At 40.0% G+C, this 24,899-nt stretch overlaps 1 long non-coding RNA gene across 1 annotated transcript; it reads left to right on the top strand.

Annotated features, from left to right (window-relative positions):
* On the top strand, nt 1–24,470 carry LOC130356454 (uncharacterized). The gene is made up of 3 exons (XR_008888888.1): nt 1–29; nt 2,482–2,583; nt 24,284–24,470. It is a non-coding gene; the product is annotated as an uncharacterized LOC130356454 (long non-coding RNA).
* Nucleotides 24,471–24,899: the final 429 nt, after the last annotated feature.

Raw genomic sequence — 24,899 nt, 5'->3', positions numbered from 1 at the left:
GTCTCTTTGAAGAGGAAAAGAACATAAAGGTAAACATACCACAATAGAATCCACCTTGTAAACAATAAAAGGGCATTATCGCCTGACAAGTACTTTAACTCAATATGACTTGTGAAGAACTTCACTTATAGCAGGGTCCCATGTTATGGCATCCCCAATGCCTTTCTTACAGCCTGTGGGTCACATGTATTGTATTTTGCAGCATATTTTCTGCTGCTGATTTTGCTACTTAAAATACGTAGCAGCAAATATACAGGGTGGGCCATTTATATGGATACACCTTAATAAAATGGAAATGGTTGGTGATATTAACTTCCTGTTTGTGGCACATTAGTATATGTGAGGGGGGAAGGCTTTTCAAGATGGGTGGTGACCATGGCGGCCATTTTGAATCCAACTTTTGTTTTTCCAATGGGAAGAGGGTCATGTGACACATCAAACTTATTGGGAATTTCACAAGAAAAACAATGATGTGCTTGATTTTAACATAACTTTATTCTTTCATGAGTTATTTACAAGTTTCTGACCACTTATAAAATGTGTTCAATGTGCTGCCCATTGTGTTGGATTGTCAATGCAACTCTCTTCTCCCACTCTTCACACACTGATAGCAACACCGCAGGAGAAATGCTAGCACAGGCTTCTAGTATCCGTAGTTTTAGGTGCTGCAGAATGGGCAAAACAAAAATTGGAACAGGACCCTCAGTTTACGCAGAAGATTTTATTCAGTGATGAGGCAAACTTTTATGTGAATGGTGAAGTTAACAAACAAAACCACCGCTATTGGTCTGTCACTAACCCACATTGGATAGATCCCTCCAAGACTGTTGGAACACAAAAATTGATGGTATGGTGTGGTATATGGGGAAGATAGTGGGGCCATTCTTCATCAATGGAAACATCAAGGCCACTGGATATGTGAAATTGCTACATGATGATGTGTTTCCCTCTTTATGCACTGAAGCTGGCATGTTCCCTGAGTTTTTCCAGCAAGATGGTGCACCACCACATTATGGGTGTCAGGTCCGAGCATTCCTAGATGAACAGTTTCCTGTAAAGTGGATTGGTCATCGTGGGCCAGTTGAATGGCCCCCAAGGTCTCCCGATCTGACCCCCTTATACTTTTATCTTTGGGGTCATCTGAAGGCAATTGTCTATGCTGTGAAGATACGAGATGTGCAGCACCTGAAACTACGGATACTGGAAGCCTGTGCTAGCATTTCTCCTGCGGTGTTGCTATCAGTGTGTGAAGAGTGGGAGAAAGGGTTGCATTGACAATCCAACACAATGGGCAGCACATTGAACACATTTTAAAAGGGGTCAGAAACTTGTAAATAAATCATGAAAGAATAAAGTTACATTAAAACCAAGCACATCATTGTTTTTCTTGTGAAATTCTCAATAAGTTTGATGTGTCTTCCTATTGAAAAAACAAAAGGATTCAAAATGACTGACTTCAAAATGGCCGCCATGGTCACCACCCATCTTGAAAAGTTTCCCCCTCACATATACTAATGTGCCACAAACAGGAAGCTAATATCACCAACCATTCCCATTTTATTAAGGTGTATCCATATAAATGGCCCACTCTGTACAACATAATAGGGGTGTAATGAAGAAAACGGTGTCCCCTGTAACGGAAAGTGACCCTCTGAACCGGGACACACGTGACCCTACCCTTAAACTATGTTCATCTGTGGACACCTTATTTCAATGAATTCTCATTAATGAACTAGTTAAAACTCAAATACAAATACATTTTCTTACATTTACAGTAAGAAACTGCTAAATGAAAAACTAACTTCAGTCCTCAACCAACTTAGTAAAATCCTTAGATTTTTAACAACAGTTTTCATTAGGGTAGTTTCACACAAGGGATTTGGCTGCATGTCTTTCTGCGAAAAATGCTTGGTGGATGGATGTTTACAATAGGAAGTTATGAAACTTGTTTTTTTCCCCCTAATTTTTAATGTGTTTTTGGGTTCACTGAGGCTTTCAGCTCTGTTTCCATTGAGGTTTTTTTAGTGAAAAAAACTAACAAAATTTATTTTTTTAAATATCTAAACACAACTTTAAAATGCTTTTAAACCATAAGGGTGCCTGAAAGTCAAACAGATTTGTAAATTACTTCTATTTAAAAATCTTAACCCTTCCAGTACTTATCAGCAACTGTATGCTCCACAGAAAGTTGTATAATTATTTCCAGTCTGACCACAGTGCTATCTGTGGATACCTCTGTCCATGTCAGGAACTGTCCAGAGCAGGAGAAATTTTCTATGGGGATTTTCTCATATTTTGGACAGTTCCTGACATGGACAGAAGAGGCAGCAGAGAGCACTGTGGTCAGAACTACACATCTTTCTCTGTAGCATACAGCAGCTGATAAGTACTGGAAGGATTAAGATTTTTTAGTAGAAGTAATTTGCAAATCTGTTTAACTTTCTGGCATCAGTTGATTTGAAATCATTTGTTTTCCACCAGGGGAACCCATTTAAGAGTGTGAGGAAAAAACTAAAGAGCAAGAACGAAAAGGGGTTAGGAAAAACATGAAAATTGTGAAGCAAGGTCACTATATAAGCATATGTATGTATATATGTTTTGAATAATCCCACCCCAGTTGATCTGTGGTTGGGGGTTAAAATGTTTGCTGTTATTTGTAAACTTTGGCCTGGCATTATGTTTTACTTTTTTTTTGTTGCTGAGAAATGTAAAATTGTGATTTTATATTACAGTAATGCACACTAGATGGTGTTGGTTGCCATGGCAACTGAAAGGGTTCGGCACTTGTTGTTCAACTAAGGCTGGGTTCACACCACGTTTTTGCAATACAGTTCCCGTATCAGGTTTTTGATGAAAAACGGATTCCTCAAAACCGGACTAAAACTATCAAAATGTGTGTACAAATGTTAACCCTTATACGGTTTGAAAAAATGATGTCCGGTTGCATCCATTTTTAAGAAAAAAAAAGTATACGCTTTTAACTTTTCACTCCAATATGAATAAAGTTTCACTTGTTTGATTGAAATTCCAAGAAAAAAACTTTTGGTGTCAAAAACTGTATGGTGCAAACTGGATGGAACCATATTCACATACGGTTCTGTGCGGTTCCCATTGACTCCCATGTTTAAAAAAAAAAAAAAATAAGCGTATACGGTTTCCATATGGTTTTTCACCCAGACTAAAAACCGTGGTAGGTTTTGGGTACAGGAAAAAAACAGACAAGAACGTACAAGATGCAAAACGGAAACAACCTGATGCATCGTTTGGCATACGGTTTTCAATGGAGAGTCAATGCATACGTTTTCAATACGGTTCCATATACGGTTTTCACATTCAAAACGTATACGGGAACTGTATTGCAAAAATGTGGTGTGAACCCAGCCTAAGACAGCATGTGCGCTTGGAGTGGAATTGAGTTTGCACCATGTACGAGTAGCCTTCAGAGCAGGGCTGCATATGTTAGTCAGGTGGCACACTAGAGCAAGAAGGATCTACACGGAAGTAAATATTTGAGTTGTAGGGATAGGCCATATTATAGGTTGGTGCTTTAACCTCTTTAGGACATAGGACGTTCTGGAACGTCCCCGCTACCTGGGCTTTAATGCCCAAGGACGTTAGAGAACATCCTGTTGTATTTCCGCTCTCTGCCGCCGTGCAGAGATCGGAACGGCATGTCTGCTGAAATCTTTCAGCAGGCATGCCGTACAAATGCCGAGGGGGGTCCCGGGACCCCCGCATGTCGGCGATCGCCGGAGATCGCTTGCGAAATCACGCAAGCGTTCTTCAGTGATTCGGGTCACTTGTGACCCGATGACCTGGAAATAAATGGTGATCGGCGGTGTACAATTCACCGCCAATCACCTACCGTTGCTGGGGAGCGGTGACAATACTGTCACCGCCCCAGCAACGCTGCTATTGGCTGGCGATCGTTCAGCCAATAGCAGAGCGGCAGAGGAGGGGTTAACGGCTCCTTCCCGCTGCTGGACCCGCTGTTTTCGTTCAGTCAGCGGGTGCAGCAGGGAGAAGAAGCCGTGGATCCCCCCTCGGAGCTCCGGAGCCCCCTCTAGAATAGGGTGAGATCATTTTAGGGACAGGTAGGAGTTTAAATGGTTAAAAAGTGAAATAAAAGTAAAAAAAAAAAAAGTACCCCCCCTGACCGGTCCCCCAGGGTCCTATTAGGGTCTGATCCCTGACCCCGGGTCCTATTAGGGGTTCAGGGAGCTGCGTGTGCCACCCCTTTTTTTTTCCGATTACTGTTCTACACTTTTTACACCAAGCACCACACACTACATACTCACTCCCCCCCCCCCCACCGTAGAAAAAAGGCGATGGACCGCCGGGCATTTTCGGCAGCGGAGGCTTACACTTTTTTAGCCTCCGACTCCGAATCTGCCAGTGAGGACGATGAAGATCCAACATTTTTGTGTTTTTCATCGTCCTCCTCATCATCTAGTAGTGATGATGAGTCCCCTGTATGGCGGCGGAGACGTCGCCAGGCGAGGCCACGCGCCCCCCATGAGGGTGACCCAGTGGCCGACACTAGTACGGGTGGCAATGCCGCTCATAATAGGAGTCCGGCCCCACAGACAAGTGCACCGGAGCCCCCTTCCGATGAACCTGTCTGGAGCCCCCCAGAGGGTTATCAGCCACGGATTCCTGAGTTTGTTGGCGACTCAGGAATTCGGATTGACATGGTTGGCTTCACTTATCTGGACTTTTTAAAGTTTTTTTTTCAGTGACAGCCTGGTCAATCTAATGGTGGAGCAAATGAACTTGTATGCCCAGCAGTTCATTGCCCACCACCCCAATTCCTTTTTGGCCAGGCCCAATGAATGGCGCGCCATTGATGCAGCGAAAATGAGGACATTTTGGGGCCTCACGCTGCATATGGGCCTGGTCAAAAAACCAAGTGCTCATCATTACTGGAGCGGGGACGTCCTCTACCAGACCCCGCTTTACAGTATGGCGATAACACGGAACCGGTATGAAGCCATTCGGAAATGCCTGCATTATGCAGATAATGCGGCATGTCCGCCCCAAGGTGATCCCGCCCATGACCGGCTTTACAAAGTTAGGCCGGTCATCGATCACTTTGGGGCCAAATTTTTGGAGGCCTACGTACCGCTCAGGGACCTCTCGGTAGATGAGTCTCTCATCAGTTTTAAGGGGAGACTCATCTTCCGCCAGTACATTCCCTCGAAGCGGGCGCGGTATGGCGTGAAGCTCTATAAACTTTGCGAGAGTACCTCCGGGTACACTCTCAAGTTTAGAGTGTATGAGGGACGAGATTCCCATATTGAACCCCCAGAATGTCCCCCCACTCTGGGTGTTAGCGGGAAAATCGTTTGGGACCTTATGCACCAATTGCTGGATAAGGGTTTCCAGGTATACGTGGATAACTTTTATACCAGCATCCCTCTGTTCAAATCCCTTTCCGCCAGATCCACGTCCGCTTGTGGGACCGTGCGGAAGAACCAGAGAGGCCTCCCTCTAAATTTTGTTAAGACGCCTATCCCCAAGGGTGAGTCCCGTGCCCTGACCCATGATAACCTGTTGTTGGTGAAGTATAAGGATAAGAGGGATGTCCTTATACCACTATTCATGGGAATGGCAGCACCCCTGTCCCTGTGCGAGGTACCGTGGGACCGGTCCTCAAGCCCGATTGTATTCTGGACTACAATCGGTATATGGGGGGAATTGATCTCTCAGATCAAGTCCTCAAGCCATATAATGCCATGTGGAAAACACGGGCATGGTACAAAAAAAAAGTTGCGGTCTACATGGTACAGGTTGCCAAGTACAACGCTTTTGTACTATCCCAGTACGCTGGCAACACAGGGACATTCCTCCAGTACCAAGAAGAAGTCCTAAGGTTCCTGATCTTTGCTGACCGGGAAAGATCAGGCCGGACTTCCCAAGGGTCTGGAGTTACAGGCGCCAGGATCGTCCCAGGCCAACACTTTCCAGGTGAGGTCCCCCCCAGTGGAAAGAAGGGACGATCCCAGAAAAAATGCAGAGTGTGTTACAGGAGGGGAGACGGAGGAACACCACCATTCAGTGTGACACTTGCCCATATAATCCGGGCCTCTGCATAGGCTACTTCAGGGAGTATCACACTTCCATGGAGCCCTAAATTTTCCCTTTTCAGTTAAATTTTCCATAATTTGACCAATGTACCAAGTCCAGAGTACATTCCAAAATTTAACCCCCATAAATCACTAAATTGCCCAAAAAAACCTGAAAAAAAAAAACTGATAAGACATCTGGGGGTGTTTTTTCAGAAATAGGTCATAGGTCACTGAGTCACTATCGTCGTGGACTTTTTTATGTTGCCTCAAATGCGCAACGCTCTCTCTCCACCTGAGCGGGTGCGCATTTGAGGCAACAGGTTAGCGACGGCCACACACATCACATTCCCAGAATGATGATTCAGAGCATGGGGTTTGGGGCGGGCATATTTTTTTTTGTTTTGGCTATGCTCTGGGTCATCATTCTGGGAACATATCCTATTTTATTATTCTATTATTTTCTGGCCCACTGTACCCCATATTACGGGCCTCTGTACCCCACCTGTCTACCCCAGTTACGGCCCGTTGTCCCCCATAGTGTTCCCCTATTTTAGGGCTCAGTGCTCCCCCCCATTAACGCTCCTTGAGGGGGGTCCCACATCCTGGCTGCTATAATAAGCTCAAGGCCCCTGACTGACCTCCCACTCCAAGACCTGGTGTGCACCCGCGGAGTGAAAATCATCAAAAATTAAGGTATGTCCTTACTCCAAAGAAATGTATTTACAAATTTTGGGGGGTATTTTCTGCTATTAACCCTTGTAAAAATGTAAAATTTGGGGGGAAACACATTTTAGTGAAAAAAATATTTTTTTTTACATATGCAAAAGTTGTGAAACCCCTGTGGGGTATTAAGGCTCACTTTACCCCTTGTTACATTCCTCAAGGGGTCTAGTGTCATAAATGGTATGACATGTGGGGGGTATTTTGCTGTCCTGGCACCATAGGGGCTTCCTAAATGCGACATGTCCTCCCCATTTCAGCAAAGTTTGCAAATGTGACTCCTTCTCTTCTGAGCATTGTGGCGCTCCTGCAGTGCACTTGACATCCACTTATGGGGTACCTCCATACTCAGAAGAGATGGGGTTACAAATTTTGGGGGGTCTTTTCTACTATTAACCCTTGCAAAAATTTGAAATTTGTGGGGAAACCCACATTTTAGTGAAAAAAATATTTTTTTTTTTACATATGCAAAAGTCGTGAAATCCCTGTGGGGTTTTAAGGTTCACTTTACCCCTTATTATGTTCCCCAAGGGGTCTAGTTTCCAAAATATAATGCCATGTTGTTGTTTTTTTGCTGTCCTGGCACTATAGGGGCTTCCTAAATGCGGCATACCCCCAGAGCCAAATTTGCTTCCAAAAAGCCAAATGTGACTACTCCTCTTCTGAGACCTGTAGTGCGCCAGCAGAGCACTTTTCACCCCCATATGGGGTGTTTTCTGAATCGGGAAAAATTGGGCTTCAAATTTTGGGGGGTATTTTCTGCTTTAACCCTTTGTAAAAATGTAAAATTTTTGTGAAAACAAGCATTTTAGGTAAAAAAAAATTTTTTTACATATGCAAAAGTCGTGAAACCCCTGTGGGGAATTAAGGTTCACTTTACCCCTTGTTACGTTCCCCAAGGGGTCTAGTTTCCAAAATATAATGCCATGTGTTTTTTTTTTGCTGTCTTGGCACCATAGGGGCTTCCTAAATGCGGCATGCCCCCCAGAGCTAAATTTGCTACCAAAAAGCAAAATGTGACTACTCCTCTTCTGAGACCTTTAGTGCGCCAGCAGAGCACTTTTCACCCGCATATGGGGTGTTTTCTGAATCGGAAGAAATTGGGCTTCAAATTTTAGGGGGTATTTTCTGCTTTAACCCTTTGTAACAATGTTAAATTTTTGCCAAAACAAGCATTTTAGGTAAAACTTTTTTTTTTTTTTTTACATATGCAAAAGTCGTGAAACCCCTGTGGGGTATTAATGTTCACTTTACCCCTTGTTACGTTCCCCAGGGGTCTAGTTTCCAAAATATTATGCCATATGTTTTTGTTTTTTTTTGCTGTCCTGGCACCCTAGGGGCTTCCTAAAGGTGACATGCCCCCCAAAAACCATTTCAGAAAAATGTTCTCTCCAAAATCCCCTTGTCTCTCCTTCCCTTCTGAGCCCTCTACTGCGCCCGCTGAACAATTTACATAGACATACGAGGTATATGCTTACTCGAGAGAAATTGGACTACAAATACCAGTAAAAATTTTCTCCTTTTACCCCTTGCAAAAATTCTAAAATTGGGTCTACAAGAAAATGCGAGTGTAAAAAAATGAAGATTTAAAATTTTCTTCTTCACTTTGCTGCTATTCCTGTGAAACACCTAAAGGGTTAAAACACTTACTGAATGTCATTTTGAATACTTTGGGGGGTGTAGTTTTTATAATGGGCTCATTTGTGGGGTATTTCTAATATGAAGACCCTTCAAATCCACTTCAAAAGTGAACTGGTCACTGAAAAAAAGTGAGTTTGAAAATATTGTGAAAAATTTGAAAATTGCTGCTGAACTTTGAAGCCCTCTGGTGTCTTCCAAAAGTAAAAACTCATCAATTTTATGATGCAAACATAAAGTAGACATTTTGTATATGTGATCCAAAAAAAAATGTATTTTGAATATCCATTTTCCTTACAAGCAGAGAGCTTCAAAGTTAGAAAAATGCAAAATTTTCTTTTTTTTCATCAAATTTGGGGATTTTTCACCATGAAAGGATGCAAGTTGCCACAAAATTTTACCTCTATGTTAAAGTAGAATATGTCCCGAAAAAATTATCTCGGAATCAGAATGATAAGTAAAAGCATTCCAGAGTTATTAATGTTTAAAGTGACAGAGGTCATAATTGCAAAAAACGCTCCGGTCCTAAGGTGTAAACCGCTGGGGACCCCTGCAATATAGCATGCGGCACCCACCTGTTTCTGCTCAGGAAGCGCTGGAGGGTCTGAGTCCCGACCACGGGAATGGAAGTTCGTGACATCACAACGTCATGCCCCGTCCCCTCAATGCAAGTCTATGGGAGGGGGCATGACTAACCTCAACAACTGGTCTATAGTCACTTAAAGATAAAAAAGTGTAAATCGAAAAGGTGAAAAAAATAGCCTGAGGTGCAGTGCTGCGCCTAAATAGAGACAAATCTACACACAAAAACAGCTCTAAAGACAATGATAAATGCCTCCAAATAATCTATACTCTCTTTGGGCCTAAGGCTTCATCTCACAAGGTGCTATACAAGGATTAGCAATGGCATTTTCACCAGTTTTTAAGGTTTCATCTTTAATTTTAAAAATGTCCCTGAACCAGTCAGTGGAGATTAGCTTCTATGATGGCTGTCATATACTGCACTCACACAGAGGAGAAGATCCTGCTTTTCTATGTGTCTATAAGGCTAGGTTCAGACTACGGAATTTCCGACAGAAATTCAGACGTAAAATTTCCGTCAGAAATTTTGCTTGCTAAAATGTTTAGTGTAGTGAATGGTTTTCCGTTCACAAATTCACACTTCGGAATTTGTGAAGCGGAAAATCCGCTTGGAAATTTCCACCTGAAGAAAGGCGGTGCTCTTTCTTCAGGCGGAAATCCGCACGGAACAAACTGCAGTCTATGGGAGACTGCAGTGTCCGCGCGGTCCTAGCGCCGACTAATTCAGTCGGCGCAGGTGGAACTCTGAATCTCCGGGTGGAAATTTTCTGCCCGGAGATTCCGTAGTCTGAACCTAGCCTAATACACCCTTAGAACAGCATGGAGGCCATTATACAGCTGGTAATCAAGCACTGGGTGAGATAAAACATTTACTGATAACTGAAAAAATTGTTACATTTATATAAGTTATATTACAAAGTTTCTTATGGTCACTTGAACTATTAATTTATGCAGAGTTTGTTAAATATTAGTGACTTGCATAGTACAACCCATTTTTATTGCTTATCTTTCACCAAGATAAAATTCAGCTGAACAAATTGATTGAAGGCCAATGTCAGCTTGTTCTTTGTGTATTTATCAGCTATGGAGATGTGATGCTGAATCCTATTTGCTGTTTTTTAACAGAATGATTAAAACATAGTAGAATTTAGCTAAGGCCTTGTTCCCACAATGCAGTAATGGTACATTTTATACATGCCTTTTTTTCTACCAAGGCCAGGAATCTGTGGGCGCTATATAAATAAAGAAATAAATAAAATAAATGTGTGTGTGTAAAAAATTTAAAAAGCAGTTCTTTCAATTCATCTGACAGTTACCTTATGTCTGATCAGAGTAAATATATATTTATCTCACAGATTAAAAGGGTTATCCTGCTATGTCCTAGCTTGGCCAATGATAACTGAGCGGCAGTGTAAAATTAACATGCCTGCCCGGGCCTGTTACATCACATGGCAGCTCAGCTTATCATCCGCCAAGGCGGGACATTGCTGCAGCTGGCAACAAGCTCAGCACCGTTTGACGTTTTGGGCTCCAGTATGCAGAAGAAGATCGGGGCCAGAGTACAGGAGATGGATTCCAGCAGCACGAAGGGAGCAATGGAAGGTAAGCTAAAGTTTCTTTTTCTTGCAGCAGCCCGAGCAAAAAAAAAAAAAAAAGATAAAAATAAAAAAATTATCACTGGGCAACTCCTTTTAAAGGAGATGTCCGGCGCAGACTTTTTCTATTCCGTCCTCCCGGGCTGCAAAAAAAGACAAAACAAACTTTCACTCGCCTTCATATGTTGCCCCGGAGCTCCGCAACAGCTGATTGGTCGGCCGGGCTGTCTACTTCCTTTAGCCCGGTACGTCACATGGCGCTTCAGCCTATCACCTGCCGCAGCGATGTCCCGCCTCGGCCGGTGATAGGCTGAAGCACCGTGTTACGTACTGGCTAAGGGAAGTAGGAAGTAAACAGCCCGTTTACGGTTTGTTTTGTCTTTTTTTGCAGCCCTGCAGGACGGAATAGAAAAAGTCTGCGCCGGACATCTCCTTTTAAAGAACATTTTGGGGTTAGTTACACTCTCTTTGGCAATAAGTCTTTCTGTCTCCATTTTGTGTGTGTGTGTATGTATATATATGTATGTATGTATATATATATATATATATATATATATATTATTTTTTTTTAGATATTTCATTTTTTTTCCTATATCTTTTTAATTCTCCCTCACTGCCTTCCTGTTATGATAGCTTATATGCCTTTTTATTGCTCCCTTTACATTTTTATTCATTCACATTGGTCTTTGTCTGTTCCTGGCCCTTTTATTCCCATAAAGTATGTACCTCTCACAGTGAGAATTGAAGATATTTTTTAAATATTCCACTAAGTGTTCGTACTCTTGTTTTTGAGGACATTATGCCAATAATATTAACGGCTTCTTGAGTTGACTTGGCCTTCCTAAAGTTAATTTTTGTGGCTGCTCGAAAGGTTCCCTTATTGAAGGACAAGTTATAATGTATTATATATTATATTGTGGTTACTATTTCCTAGGTGTCCTCCTACCCGCACATTAGTTACTCTGTCAGGTCTGTTGGTTAATATTAAGTCCAGTAGGACACCCCCTCTGGTTGGGTCCTGCACCATTTGGAACAGATAACTATCTTTAAAAATAGTCAGAGACCTGTTTCCATTATGAGATTCACAGGTCCCAGTTCATATCGGGAAAATTAATCCCCCCCCCCCCCCCCCACCTCATTGTGATTTGCTCCCTTGTTTATTTGCCTCAATAATTAATCTTCTACTGCTTCTATTATATTTGGTGACCTAAAGCAAACCTTATCTTTAATTTATTATTTTTCTCTCCATGTATTTCTACCCATAATGACTTTACATTTTCCCTCACATATATCATCCCCCTGTGTAGCCTTTAGACTGTACTTTACATAAAGGTAAACTCCTCCCTCTTTCTGATTCTAACAATCCTTCCCGACTAGACTATAACTCTGGCACCTTTTGGTGTAGTTTTTAATGCACTTTTTGATAGCCAGAGATTAAGGGGTTTCTCCAGCCATGTCCATGATGCAACTGTACTCACATTCAGCGTGATTTTTGATTTGACTTCAATTCAAGCAGATTAATACTACACTGACTTGCATGACATGATCGTTTTAGCAGCGTTGAGTCCTCTGCGTTGAGTATTTGGCCTATTATGTGCACCACAAATAGAAGCTATTCCTTTAAGAAATAAAATGTCAACACTTCAACACAATTGGAAATATTAACTTGGTGATTTGCAGGTTTTTTCCCCCCCATATTTCCCTCTACTATTACCTCACACCAAAATGTAGACTGTAACCTTAGAATTTCTATTACATTTTAGGCTAAAGATCTGAAACCATATAGTTAAGCAATAGGCCGCCATATTGAAAGGGACATAGTTTTTCACAGGGCTGTATTGTACTTTTTTTTTTTTTTTAGTTAAATAAAACCTGAATTGATGGGTTATGTACATACTAACTTCAAACATAACTGATCCTTTGTTCTCATCGGAGATACACCTCCCCCAGGCTTAAGGCTTGGTTCTTAAAACAATGAGATAACCTAAAAACTATGTTGCCAGACAACAAGTAGTCTGGGCCAGATAGATGCAGGAGTTACTTGCATAGATTAGCTGTCAAAAGGGAATATCCAAACAATACTGCTGGTGTCACCAGCTTCCTGATAAAATCCTCAAAGTATAATGAAACAACATTAAAAAAAGGTTGTAGAAAAAACATAGATAAGATGTTCAATAGGTCGTAATCAAGCCGGCATGAGTACATAGTATTTTTACATACAGGGGAGAAATAATGCCATATGCACAGCATCGGATGGGGGAAACATCCTCCATTGACCTGAGACAGAGAAATGCAATAACACATAGAAAACCTAGAAAAAGAGAATTGTATGAACATAATTGTTCTTAGAATGTAACATATGGACATGCATTCATTTATACATTCATATACAGTCATGGCTGTAAATGTTGGCACCCCTGAAATTATTCAAGAAAATGAAGTATTTCTCACAGAAAATGATTGCAGTAACACATGTTTTGCTATACACATGTTTATTCCCTTTGTGTGTATTGGAACTAAACCAAAAAAGGGAGGGAAAAAAAAAAACAAATTGGACATAATGTCACACCAAACTCCAAAAATGGTCTGGACAAAATTATTGGCACCCTTTCAAAACAGTGGAAAAATAAGATTGTTTCAAGCATGTGATGCTCCTTTAAACTCGCATGGGACAAGTAACAGGTGTGGGCAATATAAAAATCACACCAGAAAGCAGATAAAAAGAAGAGAAGTTCATTTAGTCTTTGCATTGTGTGTGCCACACTAAGCATGGACAACAGAAAGAGGAGAAGAGAAGTGTCTGAGAACTTGAGAACCAAAATTGTGGAAAAATATCAACAATCTCAAGGTTACAAGTCCATCTCCAGAGAAAGAGAAGAGAAAAATTGATGAAAGGTGTCAACGCAGGATAGTCAGGATGGTGGAAAAGCAGCCCTAAACAAGTTCCAAAGATATTCTAGCTGTCCTGACAGCTCAGGGAGCATCAGTGTCAGCGCAAACTATCCGTCAACATTTAAATGAAATGAAACGCTATGGCAGGAGGTCCCCGCTGCTCACACAGAGACATAAAAAAGCAAGACTACATTTTGCCAAAAGGAACTTGAGTAAGCCATAATCCTTCTGGGAAAACGTCTTGTGGACAGATGAGACCAAGATAGAGCTTTTTGGTAAAGCACCTCATTCTACTGTTTACCGAAAACAGAATGAGGCCTACAAAGAAAAGAACACAGTACATTCAGTGAAATATGGTGGAGGTTCAATGATGTTTTGGGGTTGTTTTGCTGCCTCTTGCACTGGGTGCTTTGAATGTGTGCAAGGCATCATGAAATCTGAGCATTACCGACGGAATTTGGGTTGCACTGTACAGCCGGGTGTCAGAAAGCTGGGTTTGCGTCCAAGATCTTGGGTCTTCCAGCAGGACAATGACCCCAAACATACGTCAAAAAGAACCCAGAAATGAATGGCAACAAAGCGCTGGAGAGTTCTGAAGTGGCCAGCAATTAATCCAGATCTAAATCTCATTGAACACCTGTGGAGAGATCTTAAAATTGCTGTTGGGAAAAGGCACCCTTCCAATAAGAGAGACCTTGAGCAGTTTGCAAAGGAAGAGAAGAGTGGTCCAACATTCCAGCTGAGAGGTGTAAGAAGCTTATTGATGGTTATAGGAAGTGACTAATTTCAGTTATTTTTTCCAAAGGGTGTGCAACAAAATATTAAGTTAAGGGTGCCGATGCTTTTTTCCCTCCTTTTTTTGGTTTAGTTCCAATACACACAAAGGGAATAAACATGTGTATAGCAAAATATGTGTTACTGCAATCCTTTTCTGTGAGAAATACTTCATTTTCTTGAAAAATTTCAGGGTTGCCAACATTTATGGCCATGACTGTAAACCTGTTGTCTGAATAAGTGTCTGGGGATGCATAAATGAGCATATTTAGATTTCACATCACGGTAATAGTGCATCAAAGATATGGTGCAGGCAATACTTTGTTGTATAAAGTAACATTATATAAAAATATAAATATGAGACAGGACCATAGCATATTTAGGCATATACAATAGAAATAAAACTTGTATAGTGTCTCTGCATCATGAGCAATTTCACATGTAACAAAAAAAGCAAGTATGCATATAAAATATAAATAAAATGTAATGTGAAAATATAGAGTGACATTATTACATATAAACTTGAAAATTATACAAATTTTAGTGCAATAATTGGAGATTTTCCTAGTCCTTATGATGGAAAATATGTATTTTTTTTAAAGACAGGAGACTAACATTATGCATGCACTCTTTCTTTACTGAAAATTAGCAGCAAGTAAATAGTTAAATATTACAGAAAAAACTAACTTGAATGTAGAACTGCCAAACATGCTATCATAGGTAACCACCAGAGTAGAATACAGGTATACAAGGTGGTGACAGTCAAACTGACCCTCTTTCTTTGCTGATGAAAATAAGTAAGAACATAGTCCCCGTTTTGAAGGTAAATAAACCACAGGAACTGAAAAGTTCAATAACAAAGTAGTAACATGAAGAATCAAGTTGTGGATTATGTCATCTGCATAGGTAGGTATTACAGGAATCTTATGATGACAAAGGAGAGGTTGAAGAAATAACAATGAATTGACATGTAGATTCAATATGCTGTAAAAAAAATAAGAGAAAGCACATAGAATTATAGGGAAGGGATAAATGGGAAGGAATAATGTTGTCTTTAATAAAATCCATATTTTCCGTCATAAAGACTAGGAGAATCTCCAATTTTATTACAAGACGGAGACTTCACATTATGCAAATTTAAAGCTTAAAGTAAGCATAAACAATATAAATACTATTAAACAGAATAACACTAGCATCATAAAATAGACATAGAAGTAAGACTATCACGTTTAAAATAAAAGATTCTAAAAGTTGATTCAGAAGACCAATTGGCGGCTTTGAGAATGTCTGAAAAAGAAGCTCCGGATTGAAGCAATTTAGTAGACATGGCATCTCTGGTGGAATGAGTGCTAAAAGATGATATATCAATACGGTAAATGCAGGGATAGCGTTCATTGATATATCAATGCCAGCCAAAGCCATGGATTGTTTGACCCACCGAGCCAGAGTGGCTGAAGAAACGGGTTTACTGTAGGAAATAAGTTGGGAAGAAGACTGTCGTCTAACAGGAGAAGTTCTTGATTCATAAGATCTCAAACAACTGACCACACAATTTTGTGTGGTGAGGAAAAGAAGGGTGAAAAATTGAAGATAAATTAGTCTTAGTACGTCTGCAGATAATTGCGCTCCATTAGGAAGATATTGTCTGCAAGAAACATCCAAAAGGGTACTCCCTTGGAAAACTTTTTTTTTTTTTTTTTTAATCAACTGGTGCCAGAAAGTTAAACAGATTTGTAAATAACTTCTATTAAAAAATCTTAATCCTTCCACTACTTTTTAAGGGATATATACTACAGAGGAAATGCTTATCTTTTTAGATTTCTCTGATGTCATGACCACAGTGCTTTCTGCTGACTTCTGCTGTCCATTTTAGGAACTGTCCAGAGTAGGAGAAAATCCCCATAGCAAACATATGCTGCTCTGGACAGTTCCTAAAATGCACAGCAGAGGTCAGCCGAGAGCACTGTGGTCATGACATCAGAGAAATCTAAAAAGATAAGCATTTCCTCTGTAGTATATAGCCCCTAAAAAGTACTGGAAGGATTAAGATTTTTTAATAGAAGTACAGTGGTCCCTCAACATACGATGGTAATCTGTTCCAAATGAACCATGGTTTGTTGAAACCATCGTATGTTGAGGGATCCGTGCAATGTTAAATATAGGACGTTGTACTCACCTGTCCCCGCTGCTGCTCTGGATGTCGCTGTCCATCGCTGCCGCCGTGTCCCCGGAGTGTCCCTGCCGCTGAAGCAGTCTGCGCTGTCGGATAGCCGTTTTGCAATGGCCCCGACATATTAAAGCATCGTATGTTGATGCTGCCTTCAACATGCGATGGCCTCTGAGAGGCCATCTCATGTTGAAATTATCGTAGGTCGGGGGGTCACTGTAATTTACAAATCTGTTTAACTTTCTGGCACCAGTTGATTTAAAAAAAAAGTTTTCCACGGGAGTACCCCTTTAATGTCGGAAATTCTCTTATTGGAGATTAAACAGAGGAGAAGTCAATTTAAAGGAAAAAATTTTAAAGATAAGTAATCATTGTCTTCCCAAGAAGAAAAAAGATTAAGGAGAAGATTGACATCCCAGGTAAAATGATATTTCGATAAAGTAGGATGTCTGGATCTGATACCTTTTAAAAGTTTGCAAATTAATGAATGTTTGCCAACGGAACCGGAATCAATGAGAGAATGAGAAAACGTGATAGCAGATAGATATGAATTGATATGCCTTTCCCTCATCAAAAGAGGATAAGAAATTCAAAATATGAGCTATAGGTGCGTGAACGGGATCCAAATCCCGTTGTGAGCACCAACAAACCCATCATTTCCAGGATGATCTATAAGCCTTTTTGGTACCTGGTGCCCAGGCTTCAGATAAGATGCCTCTAGTTGATTCAGAAAGTTCTGTGATATCTCTGGACATCCCGAGATTTTCCAAGCCATAAGATTCAATTGTTTGGAAAGAAAGAGTGTGAGGGTTCCCTGAAGGATACACAAGAAGATGTGGATGAGATGGGAGAAGTCTCAGGATATCTACTAACATCCCCAGAATTTGAGGGAACCAACATTGTATTGGCCACCAAGGAGTTATCAGAATTAGGGAAGATTTGTGGAAAAAGACCTGAAGAACAACTCTGGGGATCATGGGTAAAGGAGGGGAGGCATAAAGAAGTTCTCTGGGCCACGGTGGATGGAAGGCATCCACTCCCGAAGCTTCGGGATCTGGACGCCAACTGAAAAAGTATGGGAGTTGTTTGTTCAACCGAGGTGAGAACAAATCCAAATGAAGAGGGCCCCAGAGGGAATTGATGTGTAGAAAAATCGAAGAGTCTAGTTTCCAATCGCTGTAATCGACTAGAAAATGAGAATTCCAGTCGGCCACGGCATTGGATGAACCTGGAAGGTATTCCACTTTCAGTGTGATGTTCCTGTCCAGGCAAAAATGCCAAAGATTTTTTGTGATATTGGCAAGTACTTTCGACCAATCAATTGACATGTTGGACTGCTGAAATATTGTCCATGCGTAGAAGGATGCAACAGTGAAACTGATGCTTCATGAAACTCTTCAAAGCAAAAAATCCTGCGAGGAGTTCCAGGCAATTTATATGGAGATGAGATTCTGAAGGAGACCATTTTCCTCCTGTAGATTGGAGGTGAAAACGCCCCCCCCCCCCCAACTGGAGAGACTGGCATTGGACTCCACTATAAAATCTGAATTGGAACTGAAAATTGCTTTTCCGTTCCAATCTTGAATGTGTTGTAGTCACCAAAATCAATTCTTCTCTGGCTTCTGGAGAAAGAGGAATCTTGTCCAAATAAGCCAGACCTTCTCTTAAATGTCGAATTTTTTGTGTTTAAAGGGCTCTGTAATGCAGGTATTCCAGAAAGATAGCCTGAATGGAAGCTGGAAGCAGACCTACTATCTGGCGATATTTCGTAAGGAGGTTAGATTTTTGTTCAGGGTCGATCAAAATTTCTTTTCTCAGTAGTTTCAATTTTTGGAGGGAAGACTCAAAAGAGTCGATTAGGTGTCTATCGTGAAACCTAGAAATTCTAGATAGAATGGATTTTTCTTGATTTATAAGAAAACCCAAATCTTGGAGAAGGAATAAAGTCCATTTTGTGTGAAGGTGAACAAGAAGCGGGCCATGATTAGAATGTCATCCAGAAAAATGATCACCCCGGGATCGAAGGGCCGCAACTACTGGCTTCAACAGTTTCGTAAAGCACCATGGAGCCGAAGAAAGGCCGAATGGAAGGCAGGTGAATTGCCAGAGCTGATTCTTCCAGAGGAACTGAGGATAATATTGGGAAGAAGGATGAATTGGAACAGTGAGATAGGTGTCATTGAGGTCTTTCTTTACTAACCAATCCCCTTGTAATAGAATATCCCTCAAAAGATAGACGCCCTCCATTTTTCAGTGGCGATATGTGACGTAATCATTCAAAAATCTCAAATGTATTACTGGTCTGTGGCTGCCATCTTTTTTCTTGACTAGAAAAATATTGCTTAGAAATTCGTTGGGAATGAAGGGAAACAGAAATAACTGCATTTTTTAAATTAGTTCTTCTATTTCCAGTTCTACTAATTGTTGATCTGGAAGGGAAAAATGGATAGGATGAGGAAGATGGTGTTGTGTGTGGTAAGCAAGATCTATTTGATACCGTGTTCAGAAACCCAAGAGTCTGATGTCAACATGTTCCAAAATATATTGAATTCTCCCTCCTAATGGAATGAACGAGGGTATGCGACTTACCTGAAGAGGGTCTCGATCTTGAAAACCTTCGTCTTCCTCTGGAACTCCATGGTCTACCCCTATAGGGGAAGAAAGGGGTGGGTTGTGTGGGAGGATTGGGCATGGAAAAGCGGTGTGACATTGTGGGGCCTCTTTGGGAGAATCTATTGTGGTAAGCACGGCTGGGAAAGCGGACCCTTCCTCTCCCAGCCTTACCAAAAAACCTTAGGGGCAAAAACCTTTTATAGATGCTTGGGTTTTATCCAAGCAAGAAAATAGGCCCACATATTTGGAAATCTCCTTAATGAATGATTCACCAAACAATAATCCTTCAGTAGGAGATGTTGATTCTTGAGGAGCTAGATTAGATAATTGGTTATCAAGTTTCATAAGAATTTGACGGTGCCTTTCTGAACAGAAGGCGTTGCTGAATAAGCATATTTTTGGGCCCATCCTTTCACGATGTCAATGTCCATAGGAGTACTGGTAGAAGAGGCTAGTTCAGCCATATGTAAAATCATTGTTAGGCGGCCTAGCATGTCAAGAAATTTGTCTTGACAACTTCTGAAGGACCTATCAAGTCCTTTTTTTCAGATTTTTTCCTGACTTTAATAAATATTTAATTAGAATTGGGTCTATATCGGGTGTAGCCGCAGCATTTAACCCCTTAAGGACCAAGGACGTACAGGTACGTCCTTGGTCCTGCTCCCGTGATATAACGCGGGGTTACACGGTAACCCCGCATCATATCACGGCGGGCCCGATGTCATAGTGAAGCCGGGACCCGCCGCTAATAGCTAATTAACCCTTTAGCCGCACGCTCAGAGCTGAGCCACGCGGCTAAAAGTGAAAGTAAAAACTGACTGTTAACTCAGTGGCCTGTTCGCGGCATCCCGAACAGCTAACAGGACAGCGGGAGGGTCCCTACCTGCCTTTTCGCTGTCCAATCGCCGAATGACTGCTCAGTGCCTGAGATCCAGGCATGAGCAGTCAAGCGGCAGAATCATCGATCACTGGTTTCCTATGAGAAACCAGTGATCAATGATAAAGATCAGTGTGTGCAGTGATATAGGTCCCTATGGGAGCTATAACACTGCAAAAAAAAAGTGAATAAAGATCATTTAACCCCTCCCCTATTAAAAGTTTGAAATCACCCCCCTTTTCCCATAAAAAAAAAAAAACCACAGTGTAAATAAAAATAAACATATATGGTATCACCGCGTGTGGAAATGTCCGAATTATAAAAATATATCTTTAATTAAACCGCTTGGTCAATGGCGTACGCGCAAAAAAAATCCAAAGTACAAAATAGTGCATTTTTGGTCACTTTTTATATCATTTAAAAACGATCAATAAGTCCTATCAATGCAAAATTGGTACCGTTAAAAACTTCAGATCACGGCGCAAAAAATGAGCCCTCATACCGCCCCATACAAAGAAAAATAAAAAAGTTATAGGGGTCAGAAGATGACAATTTTAAACGTATTAATTTTCCTGCATGTAGTTATGATTTTTTCCAGAAGTCCGACAAAATCAAACCTATATAAGTAGGGTATCATTTTAATCATATGGACCTACAGAATAAAGATAAGGTGTCATTTTTACCGAAAAATGTACTACGTAGAAACGGAAGCCCCCAAAAGTTACAAAACGGCGTTTTTTTTCAATTTTGTTGCACAATGATTTTTTTTTCAGTTTCACCGTAGATTTTTGGACAAAATGAGTGACGTCATTACAAAGTAGAATTGGTGGCGCAAAAAATAAGCAATCATATGGATTTTTAGGTGCAAAATTGAAAGAGTTATGATTTTTTAAAGGCAAGGAGCAAAAAACGAAAATGGAAAAACCCCCGGTCCTTAAGGGGTTAAAGGAAGGGATATTCTAGGGCACTCAACCCAATCTTATTTCTAGCCGCCTTGTCTCGGGTGGCGATTCTGGGATGGGTCAAAAAATGGTACTCCATTGCAATCTAAGATAACATCCTTAGAAGTAGTATCATCAATGACCATGTTGATATGAAAAATTCTTGCTCTGAATAAATATAGTCAGATGCGTCAGAGGCTATAATGTAATATTCGTCAGATTCTAAAAATGAGTTAGGTTTTACTCTCTTGGAGGATCTTTTTGCCTGTTTTACATGCTCTTCCTCATGGAAAACACCTGCTGATGGGCTACAATTTTTTGTTGAGCCATGCACAAGATCCTGACCTGTTCCTCTATGATTTTTGTTATATCTAGAGGAAGTACAGTTGTCAGTGTCCAAATGTTTTATTTTAGCAGCATGCTTGCGACTTTTATTAGATGCATCAGCATTATCAGCTGACCAGAAGTGATCCGACTGAGGAGATAGTGACATGAGGAGATTTTTGAGCATTATTTTGAGCTATGGCAAGTGCTTACAGATTGTGAAATTGAGCCTTGCATGGAAATAATTGCCGTATTAATGGCTGCCTGTACTGATTTAGATACAGAAACATGAACCAAGTTTTTTATTTGGTCACTGCTCATATGGTCAGCATTAGTATCATTAGACATGTCTTGAGGAGACATCATGAAATATATGTGCAAGAAAGGAGTCTAATTAATAAAATATCAATGAATGCTGAAACATATGAAATAAAATTATGAATAAAATATTGTAATAAAATAATAATGAATATCAATTGATTATGAAATAAATTTTGATATATAAATAAATAGGGAAAATTAATCATGTGAAAAATTGATTATGGTAATTAATTATGTGTAGGACAATTGATGTAAAGGGACAAGGGAAGGTAGGGTAGAAGAAAAAGAAAATATCTTTATTATAATGCGCAAAGAAAAGGAACCAGGGAAAGCTGGGTGGATACCATATAAATACCTAATAGCACCGCAAAGTGTGCTAGGAAGCGGAGATGAGGTGAAGCAAAGAGCTTTGATTGACAGTGGAAACAGCTGAGGAAAGACTAGCGCCAACAGAAGAAGTTAATAGTGCCGTAACAGGATACCTCACTGAGGTGAGTGGGGCAGGAAAACAAGATTTATAATACAGGTACACAACAGATAGCGCGAGCTAAAGCGGGATACGTGACCGGCCAAACGGCAGAATGAACTACACAGCAGAAATAAATATATAAGGATATATATACATACAGCGATAATACATTACATAAAGGAAATAAGAGTGAATATAGATGAATTAAAGTATAAAAAACATAGGAATATGGGGGAAAAGCCAAAATCATGAATGCGAGTCAATTAAAGGACAGAATGAAATAGCTGAAAAAATTAATTAAAATGTGGACAATAAGGAATTAAAAAGGAAGGAAGTTATGTATATATGACAGAATAAAATAAAATTAAATATAAGTATATAAGAAATTGATAATCATGTATAGAATAAAACAATTATGGAATAATTCATGAAAATAAAAACTATTGAAAAAATTATGAATAAATAATTTAATAAATAAATAATAAATAAATTAATGATAAAATTGATCAAAATATATGAAATAAGAGACATCAAAATAAGAGCTATGGAGGTGTACTTATCTTCTTTAGAGCAGCAAAGAAAGAAAGTCAGTTTGACTGTCACCACCTTATATACCTGTACTCTACTCTGATTGTTGGTTACCTATGATAGCATGTTTGGTTCTTTTACATTTAAGTTAGTTTTTTCTGTAATATTTAACTATATACTTGCTGCTAATTTTCAGTAAAGAAAGAGTGCATGCATAATGTTCTTCTCTGTCTTGTAATAAAATTCACCATATTAGTTATGAAGCAAAGCAAAACATACGTATAATGTGATATATAATGTACATGTCTCATATTGCCACAATTTTTATTATCAACAAAAAGAAGTGCAACCAAGGATTATATGATGCAAGAAACTCTAGGGATAGGTAGCAATTCACATCACAACTAGTATGGTATTTAAACTGCATGATCTATTAAATGTCATGGGCAAAGACAGGACGGAAAACAACGTTTGCCAGGGTGAAGGGCAGGAGCGAGTACACATACATGAGAACGTTGAGAGAAAGCAAGTGTGTTGGCACTGCTAGCCCTGCTTCCCGTGACTCCCTTGATGTGCAGCTGAAGCCTGTCTAATTACGGTGATAGGTGGTGGAGCCAAGAGCCAAGTCTGAAAGTAATCAGACTTCATGTAACACAATCCAAACAAAGAAAAGTACAGGCGACTCACCACTTCTTCAATGCTTTTTCTTTATTCTGGGATATGTGCAGGTAAAGCGACTCCACGCCGCAACGGTGTACAGAACGCTAGTGCGCTTCATGATTACAGCTGTTTCTTTCTGTATAGGAACTTCAACAGATCAGTTGTGCTCTCCTGTGCACATGACTTATATGTGCTCCACCTTTTTGTGACGTAGTGAACAAGTGAGTAGAAGGCAGATCTAACAAATAGTGCTATACAAGAATATATATAAAGATAAAAAGTATTAGACTATAAAACATTAAAATAATAGGATAATACTATTTGTTACTATTACACCAGGCTAGAGGAATACTGCCATGTCAATACGATCATTTAACCCTTTCGTTTCTTGTGCTCCTGTCCGATGGATCCATCTAGCTTCTGTTTCTCTCAATTTTCTTAGGGTGCATGCACACCACGTTTTTGCTATACAGTTCCCGTATACGGTTTCAAGTTAAAAACCATATGGAACTGTATAGAAAATTGTATGCATTGACTTAACATTGTAAACTGTATGTCAAACGCATCATCCGGTTGTGTCCGTTTTGTATCTCATAAGGTTTTGTCCAGTTTATTTACCCGTACCCAAAACTTTAGTCTACCAGGTTTCTTGGTCCGGGTGAAAAACTGTATTAAACCGTATACGTTTTTTTTTTGTTTTTTTTTAACATGGGAGTCAATGGGAACCGTAAAGAACTGTATGTGCATACGGTTCCATCAGGTTTTCACCATACGGTTTTTGACTTTGCACAGGTTTTTTTCTTGGAATTTCAATCAAGCAAGTGAAACTTTATTCAAAATGGAGTGAAAAGTTAAAAACGTATACGTTTTTTTCTTAAAAAACGGATGCAACCGGACATCATTTTTCAAACCATATATGGGTTAAAATTTGTACACACTTTTTGATACAGTTTAGGCAGGTTTTGAGGAATCCGTTTTTCATCAAAAACCTGATACAGGAACTGTATTGCAAAAACATGGTGTGCGTGCACCCTTACTGTGTTCTGTCCATCTTTAATTTCAATTTTTTCTAACCCCATAAATTTTAACCAGCTTGTGTTTCCACCATAAATAGGTTACTGATGACCCGAATTTTATGAGAAAATGGCAAGATATACATGAAATGTATTCTTTGGAAATGTTATATCTGATTCTACAAAGGAATATAGAAGAATATGAGAACATTTCTAAAGAATTAAGTCAAGGAAAAAGCGAGTTATGTTTGAGACTGCCAGAGGAACAATTTGAAGAATTAAAAAAAACGAATAACCCTTCAGAAAACAATAAAAGAAATAAAAAGGGACAAATTCCTTCGTGACCGTATGGATTACGAAACTGGCAATATTTTCACAAGTAAAACCTCCAGTTATACCAAAAAAAATGCCAGAGAAAAAGGTAACAGATTTTTGGATGGCTGATGGTGATTCCAGTTCATCAGAAGAACTAAGAGATATTGAAAACGCAAGTACAACAAATGCGGCAAAAAACGAAAAAGTTCCAAAAACATCGGAAGGAAGAAAAATACAAGAAGGGGGAGAAGAAGAAAAACATCAAAAGAAAACGAAACGCAAAAGAGTTTCCTGGAACAACTGACCCCATTAAATGAACGAAATGAAGTAACTGAATTTATAATTACGGACAAAGACTCTTTTTCACCTCACACTGAACTGTCTCGCAAAGAAAGGACTGAA

Source organism: Hyla sarda, chromosome 2, assembly GCF_029499605.1.
Source record: "Hyla sarda isolate aHylSar1 chromosome 2, aHylSar1.hap1, whole genome shotgun sequence".
NCBI classification, from domain to species: Eukaryota; Metazoa; Chordata; class Amphibia; order Anura; family Hylidae; genus Hyla; species Hyla sarda.
This window is presented reverse-complemented; position numbering and strand designations above follow the sequence as displayed.